Below are 18,619 nucleotides of genomic sequence, written 5' to 3'. Positions count from 1 at the left end.
GTTTAACTTATGAAACTTTTCTTCAGTTACATCTTTGATTATTGGTCTCATCCTAACTGCTGTGTTTTCTTTCTTAAGAAAGTAATTCTTGTGTCTTATGTCTCTACTCTTTAGGTTTTCTGATTTTTTTTTTTTTTTTTACCTCTTCATTCTAGGAGCATCTCAATATTGACTGCCATGTCATTGGCTTTATTTTCCTCATTATTAAATTCTACTTCTTTTTACAAAAGCAATACTAGTGATAACAAATGAAAGTATTTAAATAGTACTTAAATAATTACAAGCAATGTTCTAAGTGTTCTCCCTCTATTACCCCATTTAATAATCACAATATGAAGCACTATTTTCATGCCCATTATCTTAGTTTAGGATGCTATGATAAAATACCATAGACTGGGTGGCTTAAGTATCCAACAGTCAGCTCTCACAGTTCTTAAGACTGAGAAGTCCAAGGGGCACCTGGGTGGCTTAGTCGGTTAAGCGTCCAACTTCGGCTCAGGGCACGATCTCACGGTCCGTGAGTTCGAGCCCCGCGTTGGGCTCTGGGCTGATGGCTCAGAGCCTGAAGCCTGCTTCCGATTCTGTGTCTCCCTCTCTCTCTGCCCCTCCCCCGTTCATGCTCTGTCTCTCTCTGTCTCAAAAATAAATAAACTTAAAAAAAAAAAAAAACTGAGAAGTCCAAGATCAGGGTGCTAGTATGGTCCAGTTCTGCTGAGGCCCTCTTTCTGATAGTAGACTGGCTGACTTTTCATTGTAACCTCACATGGCAGAATGGCAGATAGCCAGAGAACTCACTGGGGTCTCTTCTGTAAGGACACTAATCCCATTAGTGAAGGCTGTACCCTCATAACCAAATTGCCCCCAAAGGCTCACCTCCTAATACCATCACCTTGGGTATTAGGCTGCAACATATGAATTGTGGGGGAGGGGTGGATATAAACATTCGGTCCATAAAGCTCATTTCACAGATGAGGAAACTGAAGTTAAGAGAGTTTAAGTAATCTGCTCAGGCTACAGAATTAGTAACTGGGAGTTTTACCTAGATGTCTGGCCCTAGACTCTGTGCTTTTAATCACCATACTAGTGCTACACAATGTCATTCCATGAGCTACTGATGTATGATGAAATAGGAAAGAAACAGAGAATAAATATTCAGAAACTTCTATACCAGTTCAACAGAGAAATATTGTATCTGTTGAATCTCATAATAAAAAAAGTAGGTTTTGTATTTTTGTCTTATTTTCACTTCACATTTTCCTAGTAATTCATTTTTACTGTATTTAGTAAAGATCAATCCACAACTGATTGGGAGAAAAACAAAATGAAACAACTGGTTCTTCACCACAGATAGTGAAAAGAACTCTCTACTAAACTGTTAGAAATTTAGGTAATTAAGAAGTCATAAAGAGAAAAAAAACATTCAAGTTCTATTATTTAAAAAATGATTAAAAGAATAAAAATGGTTACTGTTAGATATTTGTATGGGTCTATCAGTCCTTACCCTTCAATTTACAAAAATTATATTTCTCATTATCCATATTATGTAACCTGATTTTTTGTTTCTTTCTTTGAATATATAATAGACATTAATGAATACAGATGTATACCATATTTTTTTGGGTGGTGGCACAATTTTACTAGATCCCCATACAATATTTTCTCCAGTGAGAAATTTCTCTAATGGCATTGAAAGTTCTCAGAGCCATAAATAATGTACATTGAACAGCCTTGTATATACATCTTTGCCCACACATTTGATTATTTCCAAATTGTTATATTCTATATGTCATTATGTTTTCTTACATACTGGAACTGCTGAGTCAGGAGTATACATCACAATCCAAAAAAAACACACTTAGATTATAAAAGTGCTCTTTCAGAAAAGTTTTTAAATGTTTACTTATTTTTGAAAGAGAGAGTGAGTGGAGGAGGGACAGAGAGAGAGGGAGTCAGAGGATCTGAAGTGGGCCTTGCACTGATAGCAGTGAGCTGGATGTGGGGCTCGAACTCACAAACCATGAGATCATGACCTGAGATAAAGTCAGACACTTAACTGACTGAGCCACACAGACACCCCTAAATTTTATTCATTTTTAAATTGGGCTGTTCTAATTCTTCTTTTTTTTTTTCAACGTTTATTTATTTTTTGGGGGACAGAGAGAGACAGAGCATGAACAGGGGCGGGGCAGAGAGAGAGGGAGACACAGAATCGGAAACAGGCTCCAGGCTCTGAGCCATCAGCCCAGAGCCTGATGCGGGGCTCGAACTCACGGACCGGGAGATCGTGACCTGGCTGAAGTCGGACACTTAACCGACTGCGCCACCCAGGCGCCCCAGTTCTAATTCTTCTTGACCTATTTTTATTTAGTAAATATATAATTTGATTCCTTTCCAAATATGTAATCTGAGTTATGCTTATCATGTTTTTGTATCAGGTTTATGCTAGCTTTGTAAAACAAACTAGAAAGATTCCTATCTTTTCCAATGTTGTGGAATGTTCTGAAATAAATAGTTGAAAAAAATTTGAACCCAGTTCCTTTCACCTCTTTTTTCTTATTTGATTATTATTCTGTTCAGATTTTCAATGTTTTGCATCAATTATATTAATTTATATTTTCGTAGAGAATTATTAGTTTCACTCAGATTTTAAAATCTGTCATTACAGTGAAGAACATTATATTCTTAGAACATTTTAAATGTCTGTGTTATTAGTGGTGTCATTTCTTTCATTATCTGTACCATGTAGCTTTGTTTTGTTTATTCTTGGCTAGAATTGCCAGAAGTTTGACTATTTTGTTTTCCCTAAAACCAACAAACTCTTAATTTATTAATTCTCCTATTCTGCTTTCTAATTTATTGATTTTGGTTTTTATGTTGGCTATTTTTTCTCTCTTGCTTTCCTTTCATTTTGTTTTTCTTTCTGTTTTTCCTGCAGTTCTTTCACTAACTTTCACTTTGTTTAGCTAAATACATAGTTCATTTATTTTAGTTTTTCCTACATGTAAGTTTGTTGTATGCTTCTGTGATTCACTCAGGAAAAAAAAATCATAGCTTTTATTTCCATCTCTTTGCCAACAGCTATTTAAGACACTGTGGGCTTATTAGTATTCTTTTTTTTTTCTTTGTAAAGTTTATTTATTTATTTTGAGAGAGAGAGAGAGAGTGCAAACACAGGAGGAGCAGAGAGGGAGAGAGAGAAACCTAAGCAGGATCCGCACTGTCAGCAGCATGACACCCAATGCAAGGACTGTGAGATCATGACCCAAGACGAAATCAAGAGTCTGACCTTAACCAACTGAGCCACCCAGGCACCCCAGTATCCTTTAAAACTTTACTACTTACTTCGCTTAGTTACTTATAAGACTAAAACTTTTTTACATTTTTGTTAGTCATTTATATTTCATTATTGATGGATTCTCTACTCAGATCCTTTACACTTGTATGGTCTTCAATGTTCTCACTATTTTTCTTGTTAATTTCTATGAGCTCAGTCATAGAAGCCTGGTGTTTTGAAATGTTCTGCATTTCTTTTCCCATTCTACAGATTTAAACTACTTCAGAGAACTGCTTCTATCCCATGTGGTAGCCCTTTCAAGATACAGATGTTACAACTGCATAAGTGCAGTGTTGAGAGATCTTTTTTTGCTACAGAGAACAACTGTGTGTCTGAGAATAAAGTCAATCTAGAAAGAGTGGAGCCAAAAATAGAGAAAGTGAAAAGCCCAACAGTGAATCCTGAAGGTATTCTCTTGAATCAAAATATGAAAGATAATTTTAAGACGTGGTATTCTCTGATTAATTTTGAAAAAGTGAGACTAGGGGACTGGAAGAAATAAAATTATAAAAAAATAAAAAATTAAATTGCAAAATGAATTTTAAACTAGAAGCAATAAGTAAAGAATAAGTTACAAAATCAAGTCAGAAATGTGGACAATTTCTAAAAATATGAAAGATATTAAAGACTCCATCACTAATGAATTTTGATAATTTCTAAAACATTTGTTAAGTATATAGTTACATTTAACTTAGTATCTCCATGAAGTAGATAAAATAATTTGCCTCATTTGACAGGTGTTAAAGCCTATGCTGAAAGAGCTCTAATGATTTGCCCAGTTAGTAGCAGAGGCTAGAACTGGTTTTTTAAAATTCTTTTATTTTAATTAATTAATTTATGTATTTATTTTTAGATTCAAATCAGTTACATATAGTGAAGTATTAGTTTCAAGAATAGAATTTAGTGATTCATCACTTATATATAACAACCAGTGCTCATCATGACAAGTGCCCTCTTCGATGTTCATCACTCATGTAGCCCATCTCCCCATCCACCTCCCTCCATCAACCCTCAGTTTGTTCTCTATGTTTAAGAGCCTCTTATGGCCCCTCTGTTTTTACCTTATTTTATTTTCCTTCCCTTCCCCTATGTTCCTCTGTTTTGTTTCTTATATTCCTTAAATGAGTGAAATCATATGGTATTTGTCTTTTCTGACTATTTCACTTAGCATAATACACTCCAGTTCCATTCACGATGTGCAAATGGCTACATTTTATTCTTTTTGATTGATGAGTAATATTCCATTGTACGTATATACCACATCTTCTTTATCCATTCATCAGTACTGATTTTTTTTTATTTTTTTATTTTTATTTTTTTTTTAATTTTTTTTTCAATGTTTATTTATTTTTGGGACAGAGAGAGACAGAGCATGAACAGGGGAGGGGCAGAGAGAGAGGGAGACACAGAATCGGAAACAGGCTCCAGGCTCCGAGCCATCAGCCCAGAGCCTGACGCGGGGCTCGAACTCACGGACCGCGAGATTGTGACCTGGCTGAAGTCGGACGCTTAACCGACTGTGCCACCCAGGCGCCCCCTGATTTTTTTTTTAAATGGGATGTTTTCTTTTCTCTACATCTGGCTCATTGTCCTAAATTATTCTGTCCACTACATTTTTTTTTTAAATTTTAGTACCTAGCACCTCTGTTAGACATCGTGTAGACTTTCTCATTGCAACTTCCAATGAATTTTTTTTTTTTTTTGGAAAATATGTTTTCTGGATTCCACCTGAGTTTAATGCTTCCCTTTCTTTCATACCATGTACAATATTTCCAAAGGCCTGTCTCTGTATAAGAGACTGGTCCAAGTAAAATGTTTGCTTGAGATTGGTTGGTGGCTTCTTCTTGGCTGCCTCTGTAGTTCACTGTGGTGCTGTTAGAACTTCACATAGAATTGTCCTTCCCAGGAGAATTGGAAGGGAAAATGAAATAAAACCAAATCTAACCTCCAGAGTTCACTGCTTTTTCACCTCTTCTCATCAACTTCATATCTCAAGGTGAAATAAATTACTGCTTGTCAATTTCCATTTCTCAAATGCTAAAGTGATTAACACTTATGCATATACATTAAAAGAGAGGTATTAATAGTGGAATTACGGGATGAAATAGCACTGAGAATCCCCCAAATGAGCCCTTGACCAAAGCTGGGGACTGCTAGCATTCTAGTTACAAAAGCCCCTGTGTCTCTGAGTTGGGAATGCAATAGATACAGACAACAATCCACTTTTTATCATCTGTTCTTCCTTTTGTTTTTTTGAAATTCCACCTGGTGTCTAGCACATTTTTGCAATTATTTTGTGTTTTAGAAATCTCTTCGTCTGGGTTAATGCATCTGGAAGGCAAAAATTTAGGCACAACAGCTAACCACCATCTTAGCCTGCAAATCTTTAAATGAGATCTTTAAAATTCCTTTTAGATACCAAACTAGATGTTCACTACAAGGGTCTCATTACTAATAGTTTTACATATCAATAAATATCTTTTTACACTCCTTTAACAGAGTGGAAAGAAGCTCTACACTATAGAACAACACCCATTGGTTTTAAATTTTCTATCATCTTATTACATAAAAGAGGAATGAATCAGAGAGCTCATCACTTGTAACTTTCCACATGGTGCCACATAGATCTACTAAAGTGTCTCCCTGGGAGAGACAGAGTGTGTGGGGCTAAGAGATGCGGAGAATTATGTTCACACATCAGCAGACTTAAAAGTACCATCAGGGTTTCAGGAGCAATGCTTTTCAGCCAAGTAGGCCACTATGTGACCTCTATTAAATTTATGGGAATTGGAGAAATGAGGTTACTCCCTAGGTGACAAGCTGTTGAATGACAGTAAAAAGTAATTAATCACTCCTACTCCTATTTGTTAAAATAGCTATGCTTCAGTACCCCCCACCCCCAGGTAGTCTTTCAAATAGAGGTGTGGCCAGAGTAGGCTTATTCCACTGTGTTTCACCTTGATCTGACCAGCCAGCAATATGCTTATGCTCTGGAGCATGTAGATGATACACATTAACCTTCAGATTTTTTTCCAGGAATACCCCTAAACTCCAGCTATCTGATGTGTAAAGCAGAGCAGAAGCATGGTAGGAGTGAAATGGATTAATACAATAAATCTTCCTTCACTCTTGCCCCTGCATTTTAGCTCATAAATGCAGTGATTTTAAAATAAAGATAATGTTAGTAACACGCTTGTTTTAAGTTATTTATATTATAAAGTGAATATGGTATTATACACAAACTCATCTCTTGCACAATAATTACAGCTAGCATTTATTAGTGCTGGCTATGTGTTTAGTATTGTCCTAAGCTCTTTATACAGAGTGTCCCATTAAATATTATCCTTTATATATGGTATCTTATGATTTCCAATTTTCTGATAAGAAAATTAGGTTTAAGAGAGCATGCCAACTTATCAGACGGTAAGTTCTGGAGCTATGATTCAAATTCAGATCTGCTGTCTCACCTAGACCCTGTATTCTTTAGATAGTATGCTCCTCAACTGGCCATTAATGTTAATCACAATCAAATCCTAGAAGGACGAGTGTGAATCCCAACGGCTTAACTTAATTAACACTGCTGTTTTATTTATGACTACTTCATTCATATTCATATATTCAGTGATACATATCTATATTTATGTCTATATCTCACTGGACTACCATTAAGTAAAGAGTAGGATAGGGAAAACAGGCAGGAAAAAAGAGAGACAGGTCAACATTTATTGAGCAACCTGGTAAGACACTTTTATATACGTGAATCACTTAATTCCTACCATCACCCATTTTATAGACAAGAGTTGACTAATTCAAGAAGCAGGTTGACTAATTCAAGGAGGCTAGAACAGGCAAAAATGTAGAGAAGAAGGACTAGATAGTGCATGCAAATAAGAAAAGGAACAGATGGTGAAGGTGCTATAGGGAGAAAAGGAGCACAGTTCTTGTTAAGATCACAGGGGTCCTTGTCTGGGGTCCAGTGATGAAGGCCTAGGCAGGTAGCAGGGAGAGGGATGGGCCAGTTGTTAAGCCAGAACTACCAATTTCCTAGGCATGGGAGTTTCTGGTCTACTCTTTCACATCCTTTGCTGAATAATAGTAAAATAAAAATTAATATTTTGAGAACATTTGATAATAACTGTGATTTTGTGGGACCCTTGGTCTTAATATATAAACTGCAGATTTATTTATTTTCCAAGTTATATTCATGTTAATTAAATGGTTTTCATAACCTCATTTTGTTTAAGTGGGGAAAGCTGGGCAGTCTGAGAGGGTATGTTTTCCTTGGAAATGTTGGGATAACTATATAAGACAAGTGATATATCAAAAAACTGTATGCTTTTGAAGACATAGTTTTCAAGAATTTAAGAATTAAGGGAATAAAAAACCCAATAATCCACAAATTCAATGCCCTAAGACACATCACTTGATTTCACTCTCTTGTTCTCTTTCAGTTATCATGGACATTTATAGCAGTATTAATTATTTTGGAGCAAACTCTGATGGAGCTGTATATGAGTCAGCAATTGCCATGAAAACACTGCAAAACAAACCACCCCAAAATTCCCTGGTATGCAACAGTATGCAATTATTTCTTGTTAACATATCTGCAGGTTGACTAAGGTTGGCCAGACCAGGATGTATTCAGGTAGTCTCGGCTCTAAGATGATAGTTAATTCCAGGCTAACTAGGAGTTGTAACAGCAACCATTGGAAACATATTCTATCATAGAAAAGACAGCAATAGAAGGGGGTAAGAGAACTAGGCAAACACATTTAAAGCCTCGCTCATTTTAGGTCCATTAACATTCTATTGGCCAAAGCAGGTCACATGGCCAAGCCCAACATGAAGTGCTGATACCATGGCTAGGGTGAGGATGTATAATGCTAGGAAGTGGATGGGTTTGGGAGTGAACAACTGGGACCAATAACTTAATTTACTATAAGCAGAGAAATAGATGTCTCTAAAAATTTCTTTTTCAAATTCCTCAACCATACATTCGCTTGTGAAAGTGTGCAATGTGGGTTATGACACATGATAAAAATCTAGGGCTCTACTACTATTGTTCTTCCTTTTCTTTTTATTTATTTATTAAAAAAATTTTTTTTAATGTTTATTTATTTTTGAGAGACACAGAGGCAGAGTGTGAACAGGGGAGGGGCAGAGAGACAGAATCTGACAGGATCCAGGCTCCAGGGTCTGAGCTGTCAGCCCAGAGCCCAACGCGGGGCTCGAACTCACAAGCCATGAGATCATGACCTGAGCTGATGCTCAACCGACTGAGCCACCCAGGCGCCCCTCTTCCTTTTCTTTTAATACCACAAGTTCCTTCAAGGCAGAAATTGACAACTCTAAATTTTATGTTCTACAGAATGTTAAAGAGTTAAAATAATTCTCAGATCAAATAAGCTTGTGATATGCTTGACTACCAGACTACTAAAACTATCCAACATACTAATGCATATTGCAAATATCTAAGGAAGATGTGGCATACAATATTTTACACATTTATTTAACCACAGAATCCCCTTCCTGCAACAAACTTATTTTATTTAAAAAGAACATCTTAAGGCTCTACTTTTGTGGAATTCATTTTGGGAAATGCTGTTTGTCCTAAGGCAACTTCCATGTTTCTTACTTCTTATTTCAGATGAGGCTGGCATCTGGTTAATACCCCACTTTTAAGATAAATTTTTCTATTTTTAATGCTTATTTACTTATTTTGAGAGAGAGAGAGAGAGAGAGAGAGAGAGAGAGAGAGAGCGCGCGCGCAGGGGAGGAGCAGAGAGAGAAGAGAGAGAGAATCCTAAGCAGGGTCCATGCTGTCATTGTGGGGCCCAGTGTGGGGCTCAATCCTACAAATTGTGAGATCATGACCTGAGCCAAAACCAAGAGTTAGATGCTTAACTGACTGAAGCACCCAGGAACTCCAATATAAAATGTTTTAAAAAGAATTTGAGGAGTACACTTATAAAGAGCACTGAGTAATGTATACAATTGTTGAATCACAATATTGTACACCTGAAATTAACATAACAGTGTATGTTAACTATATTGGAATTAAAATTTTAAAAAAACGATAAAATTAAAAAAAAAGAATTTGAGGACAGGAAGCAGGTTTAGCATATGTGAGCGCAAGGCAATATAATTGTATTATTGATAAAGTCTGGTATACTCTATTTCAATTTACCCAGGTTACCTATGTTACTTTTAAGTTAGTCAAATCCAGGTATGTCTTACTGTCCTTTAGAATTTCCTTTTTAAACATTTCAGAAATATTTATGTACACATTTAAAGTATGCTAGCAATTAGTGTTTGTGGATGCCAAGAAATTTCTATTTCTAGGCCAAGGAAGAATGGAGTTCTGAGGTCATTTAATCCATACTGTTATGTTAGGTGTTAAATTCTGATTAGTATAAAATTTTTAAAAAGTCAGCAATACCAGTGGATATTTTCATCTCAGAATGCATGTTTAAATTAACACCTGTATATTATGCTATGAAGAATAACACTTAAAAAAAAAAGCACCCATGAGGCTGGGACAGTTTTAACTCAGTAGAAAATATTTTTTACACTGTAAGTTTTTATGGACTGTTATAAATCTGAAAAAAGTGATTTTAAACAGCTGAGATTTTATAGCCACTCAGGGATAATAAAAAGTTTGAAGAATATATTACATTATGTAGATGAGGGGAATATATTAGTCAATATTGTGACTTTTTAAGATTTTTCTCTTAAAATAAAGAAAATTATTCACTAATCTTTCAGGTAAAATGTCAGTATGTTTTTGCATAATCTCTCTCTTATCAATATATCCTAATGTTCAAAAAACAAAACAAAACAAAACAAAACAAAACGTGGTATAATATCTTCTGGGAGTAGTAAATCTCAAGCCCTCCCACATAGCAGGGCAATACATGGTCCCTGATTATAAAAGGCCACAAACTCTTCACAATATTTAAAAAGATTTTTTGAAGAGCAGCTCAACAGTTAATCCTGTACTGCTAAAAATATTTGAACGGGAATCTGGACTTTCTATAATACTTCTATACATTATCTTAGTTTTCTTCATTGAAGCTCTAAAAGGCAGATCAGGCAGGTACTGACTCCCATTTTGTGGGTAATAAAACTGAGATTCAGAGGGATCTAGTGACCTGTCCAGGGTCACTCAGTTCATAAATAGTTGAACAAGAAACTAAAAATAATTCTTCTGTTTCAAATTCAGTGCTTTCCCCCATCTTTGTACACTTTTTCCGAGATGTTTTATTCACACCATTTTCTTCTGATTCCAAGTATATTATATGGTTCATATTATAAATTAGACTTCATCTCTCTCTCTCTTATGACTTTAGTCATTGGAAGTGGTAGAAGGGGTGGGAATTTAGAAAAAAAAGTATTGTTTTCAAATTTAAATATTTTAGGAGAAAAGAGGCATAAAAGAAATAAGGAAATCTGAATTCCTGAAAGAGATTTTGAAATAATATTTATGGATCTATGAAGAGAAAACTAAGTTTTTATAGTACATGGAAGTCATTCCTCCATACAAGGATAAAACTTTATTTAAAGTGCAACCATTGAAGTTTCAATGTAAAAGCAGCCATGCTGTTTCCCAGAGTTGGTGGTGAAACATAACAGAAAGCAATACTTTTCCTACAGAACTAATCAGGATTTCAAGGGATGTGAGAACAGGTGATAACTTATTTTGATGGCTCTCAGTCCAAGTGCATAAGAAGGGAAAGATTACTTTCTTTCTCATCAACTAATACCTTTATATCAGAGTCTCCTAAAGGCTCTGTGAAAATGTTTTCCATTTCTGAAAGGGAAAGATTCACCCAGACAAATAGGAAGTGAGTTTCTGTACTGACTTCACTTAGAAAAAAACAGGTTTAACAAGAAGACATCCATTCCCATCTCTTGTTTGCCTCTATGCCTATGCTAACAGTGGCAGCCCCTAGGAGAACATGTATGAAGGACGAAAAAGTCATTTCTTTTTTTTTAATGGTTATTTTTGAGAAAGCACAAGCAGGGGAGGGGTAGAGAAAGGGGGACAGAAGGTCTGAAGTGGGGTCTGCAATGACAGCAGTGAGCTGATGTGGGGCTCGAATTCACAAATGCTGAGATCATGACCTGAGTCGAAGTCAGCCACTCAACTGACTGAGCCATCCAGGTGCCCCATGAAAAAATTGTTTCTACCTCAATATTTTGGTTAGTCACATGGGAGGGGAAACACTCAGGAAGAAATGTGATCATTGTTAACATTTCCAAAATGAGTTATGTTATAATGTGACTTAAATTTGTTAACATTTCTTTCACAATAGCAAGTATTCTTGAATATTTACATATGCTATGAATTGAGCTTTACTTATATTACTGTATGAAATAGGTACTAATATTACTTTCACTTTATAGATACAGAACTCAGGCAGTACCTAAGTTTAAATAACTCCCTCATTGTCACAAAGCTGTGGTCAACAACTAAACTTAGATTCAAACTCACATAACTCAGAGCCCAGAGGCAGTTCACTTAACCACTGCATTCTGAAATACTTTGATATTTAAGTACTGACGGCAACTACTACTGCTGTACTATAGTACTGGTTCTGAGACAGGATTGTATACATCTTTCTATAGGAATTTGCTCCTTTCAGTTACAGTCATTGGTTTACAAATTGCCCCCCCCCCCCCACATGGAAGGCAAGGGAAGACTGAAGAAAGAGGCAAACCACTCCAGATTGGGAGGTGGCAGGTTTAACAAGTAAGGGAACTTACATACAAAGCTTGTCTTTGGCAGCCTCAGGATCTGTGTACCTGCCTGCCAGAATCTTAAAAGTTTATATAGAGACCTTAATGGGGTTCAGTCACATATTTATTCCAGATGGTTTCAACAACACATTACACCCTCAAGGTTGCATCCTTGAAACAGCTCCAGTTATGAGAACAGTGAGCAGAATGTACATTCCAAGGACAGGGGTGGGTGTGAGGAGCCTCTGATTGCTTGGGTCCAGCTTCTGGGTCAGCTGGAGGTCACATCCTTTTGATGGCCTCCTTCAAGACGACGAAGTTAAAAGGATAGATGTGTTGAGAAGAAAGAGTTAAAAGCATTTTTTAGGATGGGGAATTCCTTGAATAAAAACATACCAGTTGGTTAAACAGAGTTAAAGACTCCACCAACTAGAAACATGTACTGATTCTGATTTTCGCTACTGCCACATCATATTAATTGTAGACTATACCTGAGTGGTTCTGATCATGTAAAATCATTTCAACACTAAAAATAATATTGAAAATAGCACCAATGCCCAATGACCAGAAAGGAACGATGATATCAAGTATCCATTTTAACTCAGAGACTTCCCAGTTGTCAGATTTGCACATTATCTTAGTCACTTTTTACTGCCAAGAAGTGATATCAGAACAAGCCAGATGAATGAGAATTGCTTTTCCCTTAATTAGTATTGCAGATCTTCCTTCAGGCTCCTTGTGAGCTCTGATGCCATGTCACTGTCCAAAAACACCCAATGAACAGCTGTATACTCTCTCCAATGCCCAACCTTTTAGACTGTCTTCCGCACTAGTCTTTGCTGATGATGAATAGATGGAAACAGGTCTGCAGATGAGGAGGAAATCTTCATGGCATGATTTCCCATCTATTATAATTATACTAGTTACAAGAACTTGGAGAAGTTTGTGGCACAAACCCGTTTTGCAACTCTTGCCTGCATGTGATGCCTAAAAATGTCTATTATTAATGTCACTCTGAAAATGTTTTAGTTTGTTAAGGAATTTCTCTAGGTGCCCAAATTTATAAAGTTACTGTCTGAAATATGATACTGTCAACGAGTGACAGTGAGTTGATTTAGACAGGGCAGAAGTTCAAGTGCGATTCTCTGTATTTCTTGTGAGCTTGACAAGTCACAAATATCTTATACGCAGTCCTCATTATCACTTGGAATGACTTCTAGGTTCCAGGAGTGCATTATTGATGATATTATGGTGAACATAAATAAGGAAAACCATGTCCATGATGAGCTCGTCATTTAAAATAAGTCAAAAAATTAAAAATATAACAATCTCCAATCCCCTTCTCAAAAATGAAACCCTGTGATCATTGATAAAATAACATATTTTCCTTTATAGAGGGTTACAAAAGTTGCATTTCTCATTTTTTTGAGCATTAGGGAGGAGAAAGTAATGATATTATTATATCTTTTCCGTATGAATTCACTCTACCTCCTCTTTGTAAGATTTTAGTCTGACAAGTTTATTTTTTATTTACTTAAATTTTTTTAAATGTTTACTTATTTTTGAGAGAGACAGAGTGCAAGCGGGGGAGGGGTAGAGAGAGAGAGAGGGAGAGACACACAGAATCTGAAGCAGACTCCAGGCTCTGGGCTGTCAGCAGAGAGCCCAGTGTGGGGCTCAAACCCACAACCGTGAGATCATGACCTGAGTTGAAGTCTGGCATTTAACCAACTGAGCCACCCAGGTGCCCCTATTTACTTTTAAATAGAAATCTTCTTTCATCACTTAGCACGCAGGGTCAACTCAAATAATTGGTATACACCAATAAACTAGTTAGTACATACTGAAGTTGTAACTTCCAATCAATAACACAAAAATGTAAACTAAAATCACTCTTGTTTTCTTCATTAACATACTACTACTCAATAAAGGAGACATTTTTTTTCTACCCAGTGGATAAGTAGCAAACTGTGGTCAATTTCCTAAGCAAAATTATTACTGAAATGTTATTTTTCTGGTTCTTAATTTCTGAAAATGTGAGATTAGTAGTGAGGGTGTATGTAAAGGGAAACAAGCCTGTTTGGGATTAGAACTATTATAGGGTTGTCAGGTTTAGCAAAAAAAATACATGACACCTAGTTAAAACTGAATTTTATATAATGAATAAATTGCTTAGTATAATTATTTCCCATTTATTACTTATACTATACCACACCATAATATACCATGCCATAGCATACCTTAAAGTGTCAAGAATCTTTGTCACTTTTGAGTCAAGAGATTATCTGAGGCTTTAATTTTCTTCCTTTTGATTACCCACTCAAAGTGTGGCACTATATTCAATTTCATTTTCTAGAACAGAAGTTTGGGAGAGGACGAACACATGCCTCGCCTTTTGGCGCTACCCTAAGGTAAGAGATTCCCTGGGGCCAGGCCAGGATTCTTTTTACCAGAACCTACGAGTACCCTTCAGAAAAGAAGAGTCAAAAAAGGTGGAGAAATTCCTCAGAGGACAAGTAGTTAGACATTAGGCAAACACTGGAGAGAGTAAAGAGGCAGGCAAACAAATTGCAGAAATGAATGGAGTGCTTTCCTTCAAGGAGGAGAAACCAAGAATGAGCTTTTCATGTTGAAACTCTAAGATGCTAGGTGATGCCATCTCAGGGCCCTTCACTCATCTGATTGTTCTTTTTGAAACCTACAGTTGTGGACGTAATGGAGATGGAGAGAAAGGAAGATAAAGCAAGGGTGATGAGAAATGAGGCCCAGCAGAGACATACTAGGAAGCCACTGTGGAGAATTTTGTTCTTTTATGAAAACAGTATCTTACAAATGGCTTCTGTTGTCAAAATTATACTTGATGAATAAAGGAACAATCAATTTTAGGCAATTTCTGATCTTGTCAAAGCTTTGAATTTACGTGACGAGGACACCACTAGGCAAATTCTGAATGAATTCCCTGATTTATGAACTTATAAAATGGTACCGTAGGGAGGATCAAAAGCACATGTCTGAAAGCCCTGCCTTCTAGTTAATGTAGGAGAGTTCTGCATAAATATGCCTGGTGTGCAAAAAATTATCAGGGCCTTACATGGTTGGGGAGAAATGAATTATATCTCATACAAGCTTGGAATGAGATACTCTCTGAACATGTACTGTGAGACGGCATCCAGATACTCAAGTGCTCTATTGTAAAACTTGAGTTGAGAAGAAGCCAGAAAGCAACACCAAAACTTCTGTGATAAGATGTCATCTTGTCTTTCCATTACTCATTGTTTAATAACAATCCTTTATCAAATAGTGAATGTCAAAATATTAAAACCTGATCTGCGAATTTCTAGTTTAGAAATATGAGAGAGAGGAAAACACAGAGCAACAGGGAGCAAGAGAATGAATCTGAAAACACAGTAGCTAACAGATGCCTGGCAGTGTCCAGGCAAACAACTTTAAAATAGACTTGTATTCTTACTCGAATTAAAAATGCCATGTGACTTGTTTGTATTCGATTAGCTGTTTGCTCCTCATAGCCAGCCAGGCCAGAACTTCCACCACTACTCTCTTCCTATGCCAAGTTCCTGATTATGTGTTAAGACTGGAGGGTGTAGGGAATGCTACTTGCCTCCAGCTGGTGCAGATTAATAACTGAGACACAGGAACCATTTGGGAGAATAATGAGTCACTTCCTGGTCTAAACATTAGCTCCAGGCGATGGTTGACCAAACAAATACAAAATCATAAAGAGGAAAATGGGGGCTCCCACTGAATCTTGAAAGAAGAATATAGGAGATAAATAAAAGTGTATTTTAACAAGCAGGTAGTAATTTTATGGAACTCATGCCTTCATGATTCGGTACAGAGCAGCAACAACAATGACAACAAACTAGAACAAGGTAAAGGAATTTTTAAAAGTGGTGGAATAAATGGTAATGGTTTTTCTTACTTAAAACTGTTCATTAAAACACCAGAAAAAGCAAAAGAAATGAACATCTGCCAAAATGAGCTGGCTATAAATTTAAGATCTACGTTAAATAATTGAGTGATAGCTGTATTCTTGCCTGCGGTTAAATTTAAAGGGAACACTGCTAGTATTTACCATTTAAGTATGATGTCAGTATTTAGTTCATATAGATAGCATTTATGCTAGCTAGGTATGTTGTAATCATAGAATATTAAGTGTTGAACACAACTGTTTCTTGAATTTCATCAAATGCATTTTTGTCATTTATGAAGATAAGCATATGACTTTCACCTTTAGCCTATAAATGTACCGGATTGCATAAGTAGAATATTCTATGGCTCAGCCTACTCCGCTGGACCGTGATTTGCCCTGACAAGCCTTCAACAACATCCTTATGTAAGTTTAGATCTCCCTGTTAGGTGTCCCCATTGCACCTTGTACCAGGCCTACCCCAACATCAGTAAGGCCTGAGGCAAGAATACAATGAAGGCCCACACATCCCATATGGCTAAATATTCTAAAGCTACAAATCAAGCTAAACAAACCATTAAATAAAATACATTCCATCCTCCTACCTTGACAAATATATCCATCCTCTAAACCACCTGGAAAACTAGGTTCAAATTAGAATTTTCATAATCTTCAGAGTTCTGTGCTGCTAGAACATGCCTTTGGGAGAAGTGGCCCCAGCCCCTTCTCAGTGGTTGTGGCTACTTCTCCTTGCCTTCCCACTCTTGCCTCCATCCAGAGGTGCAAGTGGCTTCTGCACGACCACACATTTCAAACTTTGTTCACAACATCCCCTAAGCATTGGTGGACATATAAGCACAAATACTATCTTCAGCAGAATGGGAAGAGAGAAGTCTGCTCTGGTCTTAGAAGTCGGTTTGAACTGTTGGAACAGGGAATTCTGGTGTTCAGGCTAACCAGAGGTGTGTCTAGTGAGGGTTGTGGGTTCCAAATGGGAATGTCCAGGAAGCTCCACAGATGCTCATGGTCTCTTTACCGGAGGGTCAGAATGGGCTTCTCTGAAACCTGGGGCTAAGGACAGGTCCTTTTTGCTTGGGTCTAAGGATAGTAATGCCTTGGACCATGCAATCATAACACCTATCACAGTTTATTTTCAGTTCTTTACTCCTTGTTAGACTTTAAATCCCATATTGGTTCTTGGATCACCAATTCCTAGCATAGGGCATGGCATCAATGCAGTGTTTATAAATACTTTTGGAATAAAAAAAAATGGTAGTAATTTTCTAATGGGACTATGTTTTTTTTTTTTTTTTTAATTTTTTTTCAACGTTTTTTATTTATTTTTGGGACAGAGAGAGACAGAGCAAGAACGGGGGAGGGGCAGAGAGAGAGGGAGACACAGAATCGGAAACAGGCTCCAGGCTCCGAGCCATCAGCCCAGAGCCCGACGCGGGGCTCGAACTCACAGACCGCGAGATCGTGACCTGGCTGAAGTCGGACGCTTAACCGACTGCGCCACCCAGGCGCCCCGGGACTATGTTTTTTAAAGTATACTTAAAACACATAAAAATTGTAATGTTTTAGGGCTTATTTTTAATTAGAAGTCAAAATTTTGTAGGCTTGAATCTTTTACTATATTGATATAAAACTGGAAATAAATAGCATACGTATAAATAAAACATACACATAGAAACTGAAAAATCCTTTCAAATGATAATGGAGAGAAGGGAATATTTTTAAATATGGCAAGATATTTGGAATGAAAATCTATATGTATATAATATTCCTAATAGCATTTTCTGTAAGAAAGAAAACTGGAAACACTTTAAATCACTACTAATTGGAAAATGGTTATGGGTATATCAAATCGATGGAGTACTATTAAGCAAATGAAATTATAATAATAAAGATTAATGATAGTGTGAAAAAAGTACAATATAATTTAAGTGAAAAAAGTGCAATGCAAAATGTATATCATATATTTACAATAACTTAAAGTAAGCAAGATGGGGAAAAAACAGAAACATGGTAACAGTTACAGCAGAGTGGTAGAATTGTGGCTCAAATTTTTCTTTTAAAAATAGTTTAATAAAGTTATAACAATGCCTCTGTCCAAAAATAAAAAAAAAAACAATTTAATAATATGAAATTAAACCACTTAGCTGTGAGTAGATTTTGAGGGCCATAGTATATATTTTATAAGTTAATTGGCCTGCTTTTACTTAGTTTCTGTTTACCCATGCTCTATACTTTGATGTAGCTTTATTTAGAAAAGTAGATTAACTGAATTTTCTACATACATATGTGATTATATACAATTGTATACATAAAATGAATATTTAATATATTTTTTCATATTTACCTAGATGAATTTAGACACACTGGAGAAAGAACAGAGGAAGGAAACTGTATTGAACTTGAAACTTTTCCTTATAAGGACTTCTAGCCTGGAGAAGACCCAAACTGTACTTCATAAATGCATTAGATGCAAAGTACTATCCTGTAGAAGAGATACAGGATAGTAGATACAGGTCCTGTAGACCACAAACATTCATCATTCATTCACTCATCCATTCAACAAAAGCTTCTTAGGACCTATTACGTTTTAGGATCCAGTG

At 36.3% G+C, this 18,619-nt stretch overlaps 1 protein-coding gene and 1 long non-coding RNA gene across 4 annotated transcripts in view; one reads left to right on the top strand and one right to left on the bottom strand.

Moving 5' to 3' along the window:
* The window catches only part of SPATA16 (spermatogenesis associated 16), a 244,958-nt gene that overhangs the window by 172,965 nt on the left and 53,374 nt on the right, over positions 1 to 18,619 (bottom strand). The gene's annotated exons all lie outside the window — the stretch shown is intronic.
* Positions 3,489 to 17,291, top strand: LOC123380023. The gene is made up of 3 exons (XR_006585240.1): positions 3,489 to 3,741; positions 7,786 to 7,901; positions 14,430 to 17,291. It is a non-coding gene; the product is annotated as an uncharacterized LOC123380023 (long non-coding RNA).

Source organism: Felis catus, chromosome C2 (assembly GCF_018350175.1).
Source record: "Felis catus isolate Fca126 chromosome C2, F.catus_Fca126_mat1.0, whole genome shotgun sequence".
Lineage (NCBI taxonomy): Eukaryota > Metazoa > Chordata > Mammalia > Carnivora > Felidae > Felis > Felis catus.
Note: the sequence above shows the minus strand (reverse complement) of the source record. Positions and strands in the feature narration are given on the sequence as shown.